Genomic DNA, 15,885 nt, shown 5'->3' on the forward strand with positions numbered 1-15,885 from the left:
CTTAATTTTTTTGGACGCTAGGTTCTGATAACTTGAGTAATTGCACATTGTATCTTAAACTCTGCTCTAGTCTTAATAGGCAGCCAGTGTGATGGATTAGTGTAAGAGTAGGCTAATCCTTTCTGGGGATGGGACACCTTTTATGTCATGGTCCTTCTGTTTATTATGTTTTGTATATTCTTAAGTTGCACTTTGTGTAGCTTGTAATAGATGGAGGTTCAGTAGTCAATCATGGTAATAATACAGTTAATCACTAGTGGTTTCACAGAATATATTTCTTTACAAAAGTAATGTTTCTTAGGCAATGTCCAGCGTTTCTTTCTTTAAAATTTATTTGACCACCGAGAGACAAATTACAGTCAGTCTTAAGCTAAGTCACTGTAGATATCGCGACCGAGTCATCAATATTTCTTTGGATATCTCATATGTTTCTACACTGGTTTATGTTTCCTACCGCTATGGGCTCAGTTTTATCTTAAATCGATTTCTGTTGTTCAAATGTCACCCATTGCCTAATACTGGTAAGAACATTGTTTAAGGTTCCAACGGTTTCATCAATGTCATTTATGGAGAAGTAAAATTGTATACCACCCGCAAATAGTTTTGAATTTCACTTTATGCCGCTGTAGTATTTTGAAAGACCTTGGGGTACCCCTCTATTTAATGAATCTTATGATGAATAACAGTTTCCAATTCGTACACAATATTTTTTGTCAAGTATTCTTTTAGCTAGTCAAAACATTGATTTTCAATACCGATGGCCCGTAGATCATTTAGTAGCAGTTCATACACAAGTGCATCAAAAGCAGCACTTAGATCGAGAAATATAAAAATCCCATGTTTGTTCTCATTCATCTTTTCTAGCATATCATTTAAAACTAAACAAATAACTGTGTCTGTGGTATATTATTTTCTGTATTCTGACTGGTTGTCTGGCAATGCTTAGATTCTTTCTAAGAAACTAACTACTTTGCCTTTCAGGCAAAAAATAATGTGTTTTTCGTAAATATCTCCCATACTAATTACATGATCAGAATGGTACTTTGACACAGCACTCTATAGACCTCCCCTTAATTTTTGATACTTCAATGCACCGGCAAATCTCGTTAGTAAAGGCATTTACCCTTGTCATAATAAAGCCCAAGTCATGTGAATCGGGTAAGTAGGTGAAGCAATTCGAATGCATACACTCCCTCGTCCCTCCGCTCTCCTTTCCTCCCTCTGTCTAGACCCTCCTCTTATCCCTCCAGTAACCCCCTATCCTAGTCTCCTCGGTGCAGCTTACTATACCTTTTCTGTAACCTGTTATATCTGTTAATGACTGATATAATTAATATGTTAGATCCTTGTTATAATTCTTATTAACATTTCATGATATTGTTGTATTTCATCCAACTTGATGAACCTGCCCTGAGGGCTTCTTTTAACTGTGTTTACATTATGAAACACCCGTTTTCCAAAGGCAGGATTGATGGGCTTCATTCTCCTTAAAAGGCTTGGGTGGAATAACCAAAAGCTTTAGAATACAAAAAGAATTATGCTGTGACACAAGTGATTATAGTATTTAAAACTATGATGAAAAATCTACAAACTACATAATTTGTTGGATTGATATTTCACAATTATACTCTCTCTCACACGCACAAACACACACACACACACACACGCATATATATATATATATATATATATATATATATATATATATATATATATATATATATATATATATAAATATATATATATACACACACACACACACACACACACACACACATATATATATATATATATATATATATATATATATATATATATATATATATATATATATATATATGTATATATACACACACACACACACACACACACACACACATATATATATATATATATATATATATATATATATATATATATATATATATATATATATATATATACTGTAAGGTATATATACATATATATATATATATATATATATATATATATATATATATATATATATATATATATATACATACATATATATATATATCTATATATATATATATATATATATATATATATATATATATATATGTATATATATATATATATATATATATATATATATATATATATGTATATATATATATATATATATATATATATATATATATATATATATATATATACATTTATATATATATACCTTATATATATATATATATATATATATATATATATATATATATATATATATATATATATATACCTTATATATATATATATATATATATATATATATATATATATATATATATATATATATATATATATATATATATATATATATATGTGTGTGTGTGTGTGTGTGTGTGTGTGTGTATTAGGAGTAAATTATAGGGTAAATTTTAAGATTTACTTATTCATTAATATGATTGCGTTTCTTATGCCACATTGTGTTATTGTGTCTAACAAACCAGAATTATAACAAGGATCCAACATATTAATTCTATCAGTTATCAACAAATATAACAGGTTACAGAAAAGGTAGAGTGAGCGGCACTGGAGAGACTAGGAGAGGGGGTTACTGGAGGGATAGGGGGAGGGTCGAAACAGAGGGAGGGAAGGAGATGGGAGGGACGGGGGAGTGTACGTATTCGAATTGCTTCACCTACGTACCCAATTCACGTGACTAGGGCTTTACTATGAATTACATATTCTGTCACCTTTGCAATAAAGTATAGGTTCGAAATAGATGTGTATGAAATTAACTCCTGATAGTCTGGAGCACTTTTCAGAACCAGTGTGATTACACTTATTGATACTGGTAGTATTTACTTTTCTTATAATTTTGTCATCAGGCTAGAAAAAGAGAGATCAAATAAATTTTGACAATGCCACTCAAGAATTTGCCAACAAATATGTAACATGAGTTATTTAGTATAAAGTAGTTTTCACTTCAGATATAAATAATGATGATCATAATTGTTCACACTTTTTTTTGCAATTGTTCCCTTTATGATATTTTTTTTTCTTGAATTATTACTTATAATGTTTGAGTTTAACGTGTACGTAAAGCACATTTTATTTCAGCATGTTCAAGTATTAATATAATGGAACAAGAATTATATACAGACACATGAACACACGCACATAAATAAATTCATATATATATATATATATATATATATATATATATATATATATATATATATATATATATATATATATATATATATAATACACGTTTTATATGTGTGTAAGTATATACAGTATACTGTGTGTGTATATATATATATATATATATATATATATATATATATATATATATATATATATATATATATATATATATATATATATATATATATATATATATATATATATATTTATATGATAATAATGATAATGATAATTATTATAGAAAATATTCAAAGTTATTTCATCTGTATATGAGAATGAGATTTTTTCGGACGTCAGTTTCTTAATCATTCTAGATAAGTCAGATTTTAGGAAAGAGTAATACAGGATTAACCGAAAGCAGAACTGGGCTTAGATTTAAATTCTGACGTATAATCAATTTATTAATTTTTCCTTTCGTGGCTATAATGCTGCACACATACACGTATATATATATATATATATATATATATATATATATATATATATATATATATATATATATATATATATATATATATATATATATATATATACGGATTTTATGCGAAGCGAAAAATCTATTTTTGGGTGAGGTAGCCATGTCGTCCTGATGGAAGTTCCTTCATTAGTAGCTTCCTAGGTATATTTGACTACAGTGATATATCCCACAGAATTTACCAAAGGTATCCAGAATTCTAACTCCTGGAGCGAATATCCCTCAAAATTCTAAAAAGGGATATCACGTAATATCAGAGGACGTACTCTTGACACGTCTCATAGCTATCTACACCCCTAATAGCGCTTTCGCTTCGAGGGGAAAAGTGGTAAGAATAAAGGAGAGTCGGTAAAGAGGCGACGCTCCTACTGTACTGTAAATAGTGCGCCAAATCGCCACAGCGCGGAGCTATCCAAGCCATTGTTTGTAGCTTTGTAGGTGTTTCAGATACAGTACCATAGGGCGGGATTCATTATCCTTTTGTCAAAAAGAGAGTGGGTCTATCTGGACGACAAGGCTACCTCACCCAAAAATAGATTTTTCGCTTCGCTCAAAATCTGTTTTTTGGGCTTAGGCCATGTCGTCCTGATGGAAGTTTACCAGAGCATTAATGTATCTGTGGATTTTCAATTGTGCCGTTTATCTCGAGATAAATTTTTTCTTTCGGTCTTTTAGACCTAGAGACACTAGATGTTACCTTTATACATCAATCTGCTGATCATGAAATATGTCAGTGCTTCCTGCCCCCTACAGGGAAGAGTCTGGGCAGACTCAAGGAAAAAACCCTAGGATTGTGAGTTCAAGGAAACAATCTAGCAAACAGTCTGTACATTAGTGTCATCATATGCGTAAAGCATAGTTTGTACTTGGATGGTATTGATCTGTGCAGGTTACTGGTACCTCCCAGGTCTGTTGTTAAAGAGACAGACAGGTTTATATACGTGTAGGAAACATTAAACAGTAAAATGAACAGTCTAGTACAATCAGTTCTTACCTGTTTGCTTGGAACAGTAGTAATCTTAGTGCCCAATATTTTCTTAAATATCAAAAGAATCAAGGATGCTCTGACTTTATTCTTAAACTAGAATGTTTGAGGCGAAAGAAACGCAAAGATTCCTTCTATTGTTTATTACGATAAAAATAGATATCATAGTTGTATTCAATTACATATTACACTGAACAATTCTGCATAGAAGCATAAACAGTAATGACAGAAATAAAAATCAGTTTCACATGAAAAGGAAACACCAGCCATTCTATGGGAAATATAAAAATTTCACTATGTATTCTGTTGTTACTAGGAACACTGTGCATATAGGTATGCCTGTCACTTGTGTTAGTCTGTTATGCTTAAAGTCACCCGTGTGAATAGAACAATCTATAGTGTCATTACTAAACACAATACTCAACATGATATGCCTTGAGAGTCTATCATGTACACCCTTCACTAAAAGTCCCAAATAGTGCACTGTTCTTCGCAGTAATCAAGCGGCAGGTTTTATTACACTGCCTGCCGCCACCACATGAAATTTTATTTCTTGTAATTGCTTCGCGTAGTGTTTGAAGAAAACTCTAGACGACTTCCGTCCTTTATATGCACGAAGGCTTTCAAACGACATCGTCTGAAAGAAATTCAGAGACGAGGCAACATTTCTCGAATCTTGACCTGCAGGTGTACTGTCTGGATCTACTCTGCGTATAAAATATGTGATTTTCGCCCTTATCTGTTTCAAGGATAACGTTGAACTGGAAGTCTCTCCCCTGAAAAGCTGACCTCCCTTAAAGTCTGAAGTTCTACGAAGATAGACCTTTAAGCATTCCACTGGGCAGAGGGATGCTTCTTCCTTCGGAGGGCGGATTCTCCAGGGACCCCATCTCTTAGTGGGCAGCTCGTTCTTGGCGAGAAACGTCGGGTACGGAAAGAGGTTCAGTTCTCCGCTGTCTGTGAACTGAATGTGGCCATCATCCCTCGAGAGGGCCACTATTTCGCTAACTCTGGCTCCTGAGGCTAGTGCAAATAAGAATATCACCTTTTGAGTCAAGTCTTTCAGTGAGCAATCTTCATTGTTCAGGGTTGATGCTAAGTGAAGAACCTTATCCATAGACCATGAAATGGGCTTTGGAGGAGCTGCGGGCCGGAGTTTAGCGCAGGCTTTAGGATTCTTGTTGAAGGTCTCATTGGAAAAGTCTACCTGGAAGACATAAAGTATTGGTCTGGCTAGGGCAGATTTACATGTAGTAATCGTATTGGCTGCTAAACCTTGTTCATGAAAATGGACGAAGAAGGACAAACAGAAATCCGTAGAAATCTCCTTAGGTTTCTCCACCTTGACAAAGGCCACCCCTTTCTTCCAGGAAGACTCATATTGTCTTCTTGTTGACTTTGATTTGTATTCTTCTAAGAAGTTAATACTGTCCCTAGAAATCCCAAACTGTTTCTTGACTGCTAAGGCAAGAAAATCATGAGATGAAGGTTCTAGGTTTTCTCTAATGAAGCTGAGACAGTCAATTTTTGCACTCTCTGAGTCAGAATAAGGTCCGGCAACGGGATCAGCTTCAGGCGTAGTTCCGTTACTAGAGGGAACCAGACGCTGTTGGGCCACTTGTGGGCCACTATTGCTGCTGTTCCTCGAAAGGATCTCAGTTTGTCGAGGACTTTCAGCAGAAGGTTGGTTGGAGGGAATAGGTCGATCTTGGACCATCTGTTCCAATCTATGGACATTGCATCCATAGCTTCCGCTAGAGGATCTTTGTACGGGGCTACGTACCGGGGTAGCTTCTTGTTGTCGCTTGTTGTGAAGAGGTCTATCTACAGTCCTGGGACTTTGGTAATATGAAAGAGAATGGTCTTGCGTCTAGGGACCATTCTGACTCTATCGGGTTGATCCTGGATAGAGCATCTGCTGTCACATTGCGGAACCCTTGAAGGTGGACTGCTGACAAGTGCCATCTCTTCTTCTCCGCTAGACGGAGGATGGCCAGTATCACTTGGTTTATGTGAGGCGATCTCGAGCCCTGTCGGTTTAGGCATCTCATTATGACTTCGCTGTCTAGAACCAGACGGATGTGGATTGAGCAGCGGAGTTTCAGTTTCTTCAGAGAGAGAAAAACTGCCATGGCTTCCAGAAAATTGATGTAGAAGGTTTTGAAGAGGGGAGACCAGGTTCCTTGGACTTTCTGATGATGAGAGTGACCTCCCTACCCTTCTTTTGAGGCATCTGTGTGAACGGTGACTGACGGTGGAGGTGGTTGCAAGGGTACCTTGTTCTTTAGGTACTTGGCCTCCGACCATGGCTTGAGTAGTGTTCGCAGACGATTTGGTATCGGTCTTCGTAGATCTCTTCGAGCGTTTGATGCGTATTTTCTCCAAACTCCTGATGCATCTTTTAATTGTGCTCTCAATACTGGATCTGTCACTGAGGCGAACTGGAGGGACCCCAACACTCCCTCCTGTTACTTATCCTGCTATCTCTTTCCTCCTCTTTGACGGAATGGAAAGGCAGTGTAACTGCAAGTCCCAGTGGATGCCCAGCCACTGAAACTTTTGAGCTGGAGATAGTCGAGATTTTTTCAAGTTGATCTTGAATCCTAAGTGTTCCAGGAACCGGATCACTTCCTTGGAGGCTTGCATGCACTCTTCCGCGGATGCTGCCCACAACAGCCAGTCGTCCAGGTAGGCTACGACCTGGATTCTCTTTAGGGGTAGTTGATGAATGACTGCATTCGCAAGCTTGGTGAATACCCTTGGAACTATGTTCAGACCGAAGGGCATGGCTCTGAAAACGTACTTTCTTTTTTGTAGTTTAAATCCCAGGTAGGGGGAAACTTGATGGCTGATTGGAACGTGCCAGTACGCATCCGTCATGTCTATGGAGACTGTATGCCCGTTTGGGCAAAAGGGTCCTTATGTGTTGAAGCGTCAGCATTTTGAACTTGTAATTCACTATGAACTTGTTGAGTGGTGATAAGTCCAGAATGGATCTGAGCTTTTCCGAGTCCTTCTTCGGAACACAAAATAGCCTTTCTTGGAATCTGATGGACTTCGCCTTCCTTATAACTCTTTTGTTCAAGAGTTCCTGAACATATTCTTCCAGTATGGGGGTTGAGTGTTGAAAAAATTGAGGGAAGTTTGGTGGATTTGAGCTCCAACTCCACCCTAGTCCGTTCTTGATTAGGCTGTGGGCCCAGGGATCGAAGGTCCAACGATCCCGGAAGAGGAAAAGTCTCTCTCCTACCGGTAGTATCTCACTTTGAGTGCTGGTTGGAGGATTTACCTCCTTGGCCACCTCCTCCTTTGTTGCCCCTACCTCTGAAGGGGCGTCTAGAGGATCCTCGAAAAGAGCCTCGAGACTTTGGCCTAAAGGTTGTTGACTGCCTTTCGAAAACTGGGTCGCCAGCGTTTGGGGCACCAGTTGGAAGGTGGTGGGTGGTTGTGGCACCGTCTGGGGCACCGTGGCCATGGGAAGCTGTTGCTGTTGTTTTGGCCGAGAGGGCACTCTTGGTGGTTTCAACTTATTCTTCGGCTGGGGACCCTCATCAGCTGAAGATTTTCTTTTAGAGGACAAGCCCCATTTGGAGAGGAGATTTCTGTTCTCTGTTGCGGCTTTGTCCACGACCTCTTTGACCACTTCGCTTGGGAAGAGGTCTTTTCCCCAGATGCTGGAAGCTATCAGCTTCCTTGGTTCGTGTCTCACCGAAGCCGAGGCGAACACGAACTCTCTGCAAGCCCTTTGGGCTTTAATAAAGTTGTACAGGTCCTTGGCGACTGTCGCCAAATGAGATTTGGCGAAGACCATGTACATGTCTGGGGTATCCAGGATGCTTGCCATAGTCTCTAGGCCAGTCTGCAGAGACATGGAAGCAGCAAGACGTTCTTCTATCTCCTGTTCCCTGCGCAGGAGAAAGTCTAACAACTTCGGGAGGTCTTCGCCGAACTGTCGTCCGGCAATATCTACCTCCAGCTTCCCAACTGTGAAGGTGTTATGAACATCCTTCCATTCTTTATCATCTGATGGAAAAGCAATGGAAAAGGGTCTACACTCTTCCAGTGTAGGGCAAGGTTTCCCTGCTTCAACTGCCTTTAAGGCTGCCTTAAGCCCTTTGTCCATAAAGGGGAAGGCACGATTGGGGTCAGCAATGAAGGACGGGTGCTTCTTGCTGAGAGCTGGCACTTTGGTGCTAGCAAAGGCCCTCTCTTTCAAGGTTGTTGTATATAAGGCCTGGGCATTAGAGAGTTCAAGGACGATGGTCTCCTTCGGCTCTGTCTCCTCTTTGGATGCAGGTTCCGTCTTCAGACGAACATAGCTACCCGGATAGGCCCCTTTGCTGGGCCAAAACTCAATTTCCTCTACTGGGACAGTGCCCAGTTTCTCTGAGAGGAAGATCTTCCCCCCCCCCCCCCGACATAGGCATATGCTCTGCGTACCTCCAGGGGTTGACGTCAGAGAAGGCGAGGAGATCCTTGACGTTTAGCTTCTTCGGGGCTTAACGTGTTGCAACCAGCTGATGCATTTCCGTGCGAAGAGAAGCTTCTTTCTCGGACGATTTCTTCTGAATGTCCAGCACCATAGACAACAGCGAGTGCAACGTACTCGTGATGGGATCTAACTGGGGTGCAGTGGAAGAAGTCGAAGGCACCGACTCAGTCACCGTGGCTGATGATACCGAAATCGTTTCGGTTTTCTCGACTTCGGCCTCAGATGGTACGTCATCCACCTGATCCAGTTCCTCCACTAGGAGATTGTTCTCAGTCTCCTCCGAGACAACTGACATGTTGTCCTCCAATTGGATGCTCTCCAAGGCATCTGATACTTCAGATTCTACGAGAATGTGGACAAGGGGAATCTCAGGTTGAGCCTGGAGAATAACCGCATCCGAAGATGCTCTAGTGAAAAGACAAGCTCTCATCCTCTCATTAGGAAGGTATGGGCCAGAGGTGTTCTTCTGGAAGCCCCTGACCCATTTCCGCAGCGTCTCCCTTGTTGCGTCCCTTGATTCAGTAGACTTTTGGTCATCAAAAGCCTCTTTCACCAGTTTTTCACAAACGGTACATACCTGTGGGTCCCAGTACTAGATGGCCCCCTTGGTGACTGCCCAGCGAGCATGGGCCCTGCACATGCCATGGCCATAGCAGTTCTTACTACGGACCCTGCAAAAGTTGTTCCCGCACTCGGGATGCTCCTCCTGTAAAGAAAGAAAAGCATATAAGTATTCGGTGAAATTCTCAGATTTCAGCATACATATTATTAATAATATTAGTTTGGATAGGGTAAGCTAGAGATAGGAAAGACACCTACATGTGTTTCATGTTCAGCTCATTGCTATGACCTAGTCCGATATTGAACACTAAATTCTTAACGAATTTAAGGGGAAGATGATATCCTTTGATATAGAATGTCTTCTTAACACAATTTTCTAGGTTCAATATTGAGGATTAAAAACAATAATGGTTGATAACCATTAATTAGTCGAGAGAATCGCTCTCTTATATGTGATGGTCTCACAATAGGCTGCCCATGAAGCACCTTGTAGGTTGGAAAAAACTTTTGGGCTACAGTACTGACTGTCGGCGGCATGCCGCCAGTCTTCCCGGCATATGCCGGGCTAGTCGGCATATGCCGGGCTAGTCGGCATATGCCGGTCTATTCTGAGCTATTGAAGGCAGTTACTGACTTCAGAGTAATGGACGGCAGGCCGCCGCCACCGGCCCTGCCGACCTGCAGCCGAAGGATCCTTCCATCAAGTAGGACCCGGAGGCAAATGTCTACAGTAGGTTATGGGTGGCCGGCAACTTAGTAGCCGGCAGCCGGCCCCAGTACGTCTATTGTTGTTGGGTCGTCGATCAGCGACACTCACGGCGAGCGGCGGCAGAGCAACTGCCAGCCGGCAGACAATCGACATGGCCGCCGGCAGCTACTAGCTGTCGGCGAACGGCCCAGTATAAAGAAAGGCAGAGAAAAAGAGTGGATGGAGGAAGGCATAGGCTCAGCCTTGTCGGCCTAGATCCAGAATGAGGGTTCAAGTGGAAGGGGGAATTATATTTGGGCTTCCACCCAACCATATCCCATCCACATGGGCTATGGAAGGCAGTCCAAGGAAGGACTGAAGAACAGTCTAAAGAATACGAGGATACCTGCCGGCAGCCGGCTCGGCCGGCGGCAGACAGGGAACCTCAGGCCAGTTCTACAAATTACCCTTAGGGTCAAATGTAAAATGACGGCCAGGGAGGGTGATGGCTCATCCAACACGAAAGATATAGAGGGGAAGGGGTAGGTGTCCTATAAGTAAGGTAATACCCGAAGGCACCACCCAACTTAAAGGATTCTGATCTCATGGAGTAACCTCAGGTAGGAGAAATCATTTCCCCAGGTTGGGTTAGTCAAGTGAGAAAGCGGCACACAGGACACAATCTCACAAGAGAACAGAATCTCGTACCAGAGACCTTAGGCAGTGAAGAAGTAATTTCTTCGGTCTAAGATCTACCAGCACAGGACTGTCTGCTAGACCAAGGAAGGAGGGATTGTCATACAAAACCCTTCCCGTATGGACTAGGAAGGTCTAGCCTCCTGTAAAGGCAGCTTAACCTGACATGGGAAATCATTTCACCAAGACAGTAAGATGCCTAACACAGACTTATTACTCTGACGTCCCGTTCTAAACTCAAAACTGACTCAGTGGTTAGGAGAAAGAAAACAAAACGCCCCAGTAAAACTTTGCCAGAACTCAGTTCACAGCAAAGCTAATTGAGGATAGCCTAGGCTAATCAGATGGAAGGGGGATTGCTCTTAAATCTTCTAGGAGATTATTATTGATTTAAAAGGTATAGGAGGTGTCAGTCTCCCCTTAAAAGACAATACAAGAGCAATAGGGACATATAAGTAAGTATACTAAAGCACCTAGGCTAGTAGCCTAGGAGCATTGAGAATCGTTCACTGAAACTCTCTCGTATACTAAATTTTATCTTGGAAGAGGAAAATTTTAAGCAGTAATATCTTAAATGTATAAAATATTGCCTGAGCTTCAATAAAACTTTACCAGGAAGGTTATATCATGCATGAAGTGTGTAGGTGCCTAGGCTAGGAAGCCTAGCACTCGTGAGGCTCGATCATAAATAGCCAAATCCACGACAACAATGACATAATATAAGAATCCCTAGCTAAAATGTCTAAATAGCTAAAGTTACTAAAGCAAATAATGCCGGGAAAAAGTCGTTCTGGCTAACTAAATGTACAGAGATAACGACCGTATCCATGACACCATCCGGCTGGCAACAGCTCTTGTTACGTTAATTACGATCTCAATCGAAGAGTAAAACTGGCAAGAGCTTACATTTACACAATTCAAAGATATTACTTAACTTTCCAGAGGCAGATGAAGCAGGTGAAGACATCATAGCAGCGAAATAAATCCAAAATACTGAGAGATAACACGGGATAAACACCGTTCAGCAAAGCTACTGCAGAAAGAATGGCTTGGTGGCGCCGCGCGGTGGCGATTTGGCGCACTATTTACAGTACGGTAGGAGCGTCGCCTCTTTAACGACTCTCCTTTATTCTTGCCACTTTTCCCCTCGAAGCGAAAGCTCTATTAGGGGTGTAGATAGCTATGAGACGTGTCAAGAATGCGTCCTCTGATATTACGTGATATCCCTTTTTAAAATTTTAAGGGATATTCGTTCCAGGAGTTAGAATTCTGGATACCTTTTGTAAATTCTGTGGGATATTTCATTGCAGTCAAATATACCTAGAAAGCTACTAATGAAGGAACTTCCATCAGGACGATATGGCCTAAGCCCAAATATATATATATATATATATATATATATATATATATATATATATATATATATATATATATATATATATATATGTATATATATATATATATATATATATATATATATATATATAGTAGGTTGGCCAGGGCACCAGCTGCCCGTTGAGATACTACTGCTAGAGAGTTATGGGGTCCTTTGACTGGCCAGACAGTACTACATTTGATCCTTCTCTCTGGTTACGGTTCACTTTCCCTTTGCCTACTCATACATTGAATAGTCTGGCCTCTGTCCTCATACACCTGACAACACTGAGATAACCAAACAATTTTTCTTCACCCAAGGGGTTAACTACTGCACTGTTATTGGTAAGTGGCTACTCTCCTCTTGGTAAGGGTAGAGGAGACTCTTCAACTATGGTAAGCATCTCTTCTAGGAGAAGGACACTCCAAAATCAAACCATTGGTTTCTTAATCTTCGGTAGTGCAATAGCCTCTGTACCATGGTCTTCCACTGTCTTGGGTTAGAGTTCTCTTGCTTGAGGGTACACTCGTTCACACTATTCTATCTAATTTCTTTGCCTCTTGTTTTGTTAAAATGTTTAAAGTTTATATATGAAATATTTATTTTAATGTTGTTACTGTTCTTAAAATATTTTTATTTTTCCTTGGTTCCTTTCCTTACTGGGCTATTTTCCCTGTTAGGGCCCCTGGGCTTATAGCATCCTGCTTTTCCAATTAGGGTTGTAGCTTAGCAATTAATATTATTATTATTAATAATAATAATAATAATAATATATGTATATACAGTAAATGTAAGTATATATATATATATATATATATATATATATATATATATATATATATATATATATATATATATATATATATATATATAAATATATATATATATATATATATATATATATATATATATATATATATATATATATATATATATATATATGTATATATATATATACAGTAGAACCTCGGTTTACGAATTTAATTCGTTCCTAATACGAACTCGTAAACAGGAAAATTCATATCGCGAAACGAATTTCCCCATAGGAATGTTATAAAATCGAAATAATTAGTTCAACCCATCTCCAAAAACCAATTTTCACAAATTTTTCCTTACACATACAGTACTCTACTGTACTCTACACAAAATTATTAAAATATTGCAGTCACTTAATGATGAAAATATGGATATGCATGCACATTAAACCTGAACTTTACCTTAGAGGAGTGTCGCTGCTGGCTTGATGGAGACGAGAGGAGGGGAAGGAGGAGGAAGGGGTTACTGCTTGGAGGGAGAATCTCCCTCCATGAGAACTTCAGGAACGTTGACTGGAGTTCTCTCGCGAGAATGGCGTTCACTATCACTGGTTTTGCGTTTGCGAGACTCTTGGTCGTCGTCTTTCACAGTTCTTTTCTCCCCCTTCACAAGATATTTTTCAATAGACACCTGCTTTTGTCTGTTCTTTAAAATTTTATAGAAGTGACCCACCCAATTATCGACTAATAAATTTACTGCACGGTCTGTTTCAGCCTTATTCGGGACATTTTCCTCAAGAAAACTTTTCACGTCTTCCCACTTCTTTAAAAAATCTTTTATCTCACTCGAAGACAGTGATTTTGCAGTGCCTCCCTCCTCCTCAGATGAGATTTCCTCTATTACCTCTCTTTGCTGCTGCTCGTGCAGGTCCTTCAGCTCCTCGGTGGTCAGCTGCTCCTTATGCTCCTGCAGGAGGTCGTCGATGTCATCCGTGTCCACCTCCAGCCCCATTGCCTTGCCCAAGGACACAATATTCTCGTCAACTGCTTCCTCCTGGTTGGGTTCAAACCCCTCGAAATCCCGTTCTACAACGGCGTCGGGCCACAGTTTCTTCCAGGCGGAATTGAGGGTTCTCCTGGTGACTCCTTGCCAGGCTTTATCAATTAAAGTCAGGCAGTTGTAGATGGAGTAGTGATCCTTCCAAAACTCTCTGAGGGTAAGGTTGGTGCCCTCTGTTACTTCAAAGCAGCGCTGGAACATAGCTTTGGTATAAAGTTTTTTAAAATTTGAGATCACTTGCTGATCCATGGGCTGGAGTATTGGAGTGGTGTTGGGGGGTAGCAACTTCACCTTAATGAACTTGTATTCCTCCACTATGTCCTCTTCAATGGCTGAAGGATGGGCAGGAGCATTGTCCATTAACAGCAAGGCTTTGAGTGGGAGGTCCTTCTCCAGGAGGTATCTCTTGACTTCGGGACCAAAAACCTCGTTCATCCACTCAACGAAGAAGATCCTTGTCACCCAAGCCTTCGTATTAGAACGCCACATGACGTGCAACTTTTTCTTCTGCACATTGTTCTTCTTGAAGGCTCGTGGATTCTCCGAGTGATACACCAGGAGAGGTTTAATTTTGCAATCCCCACTGGCGTTGGAACAGAACAGCAGGGTTAGACGGTCTTTCATGGGCTTATGGCCAGGAAGGGCCTTTTCTTCTGCCGTGATATAGGTCCTCCTGGGCATTTTCTTCCAAAAGAGGCCTATCTCATCGCAATTAAACACCTGTTGGGAAACGTAGTCCTCGGAGTCCACGAGCCTTTTGAACTCTTTCACAAAAAACTCTGCTGCCTTCGTATCGGCGCTGGCCCCCTCGCCATGCCGAACAACACTATGGATACCCGTTCTCTTCTTGAATTTTTCAAACCAACCACGGCTTGCCTTAAAACTTTGTTTTTCTGCTGATGTGCCTGGCTCACTTCTCACCAAGTCCTCGTAAATGGTTCTTGCCTTCTCGCAAATCATGTTCTCATTTACTGAATCTCCTGCGAGCTGCTTTTCATTTAACCACACCATTAATAAATTTTCTACGTCATCAAGAATAGGTGGCCGTTGTTTTGACAACGACGATACACCTTTAGCTACTTTAGCGGCCTTTATTTCTTCTTTTTTCTTTAATATTGTGCATATCGTCGACTGCGAGCGATTGAAAAAACTAGCAATGTCTTTCACACGCATGCCTTGGTCTTGCTTCTCGATGATCTCCTTCTTCATCTCGATCGTTATCATCAGCTTCTTCTTACTGCTTTCCTTCTTCGACATCTTAGGAGCCATTGTCTATCACAATAATACATAGTACAGTACTGTAATCACAAATGCGTGAAAATAAAACAAATCACAAACCAGGTGTAAAAATCACAAAGAAATCGTCCACGAATTCACTAAGTATGTATGCTATCGAGACGGCGGATACTGAGATAATGAACGAGTGAAGGGGGTAATAAAGGGGTTTAGGGGGTGGTAGGTATGCGTGGGAGGAGTCACGTGACTCCATTGTGAGATGCTGTCGTTAAGTTATTTCCATGAAAAATGCGATCAGGAAGCGCGGCATTAACACTTTTCCACAAAAAACGGCGCGTGGGAGGGAAATTTAAATTCGTTAACCGATACAATATTCGTTAACCGAGACGAA

The sequence above is a fragment of the Palaemon carinicauda genome, chromosome 11 (genome assembly GCF_036898095.1).
Source record: "Palaemon carinicauda isolate YSFRI2023 chromosome 11, ASM3689809v2, whole genome shotgun sequence".
NCBI lineage: Eukaryota > Metazoa > Arthropoda > Malacostraca > Decapoda > Palaemonidae > Palaemon > Palaemon carinicauda.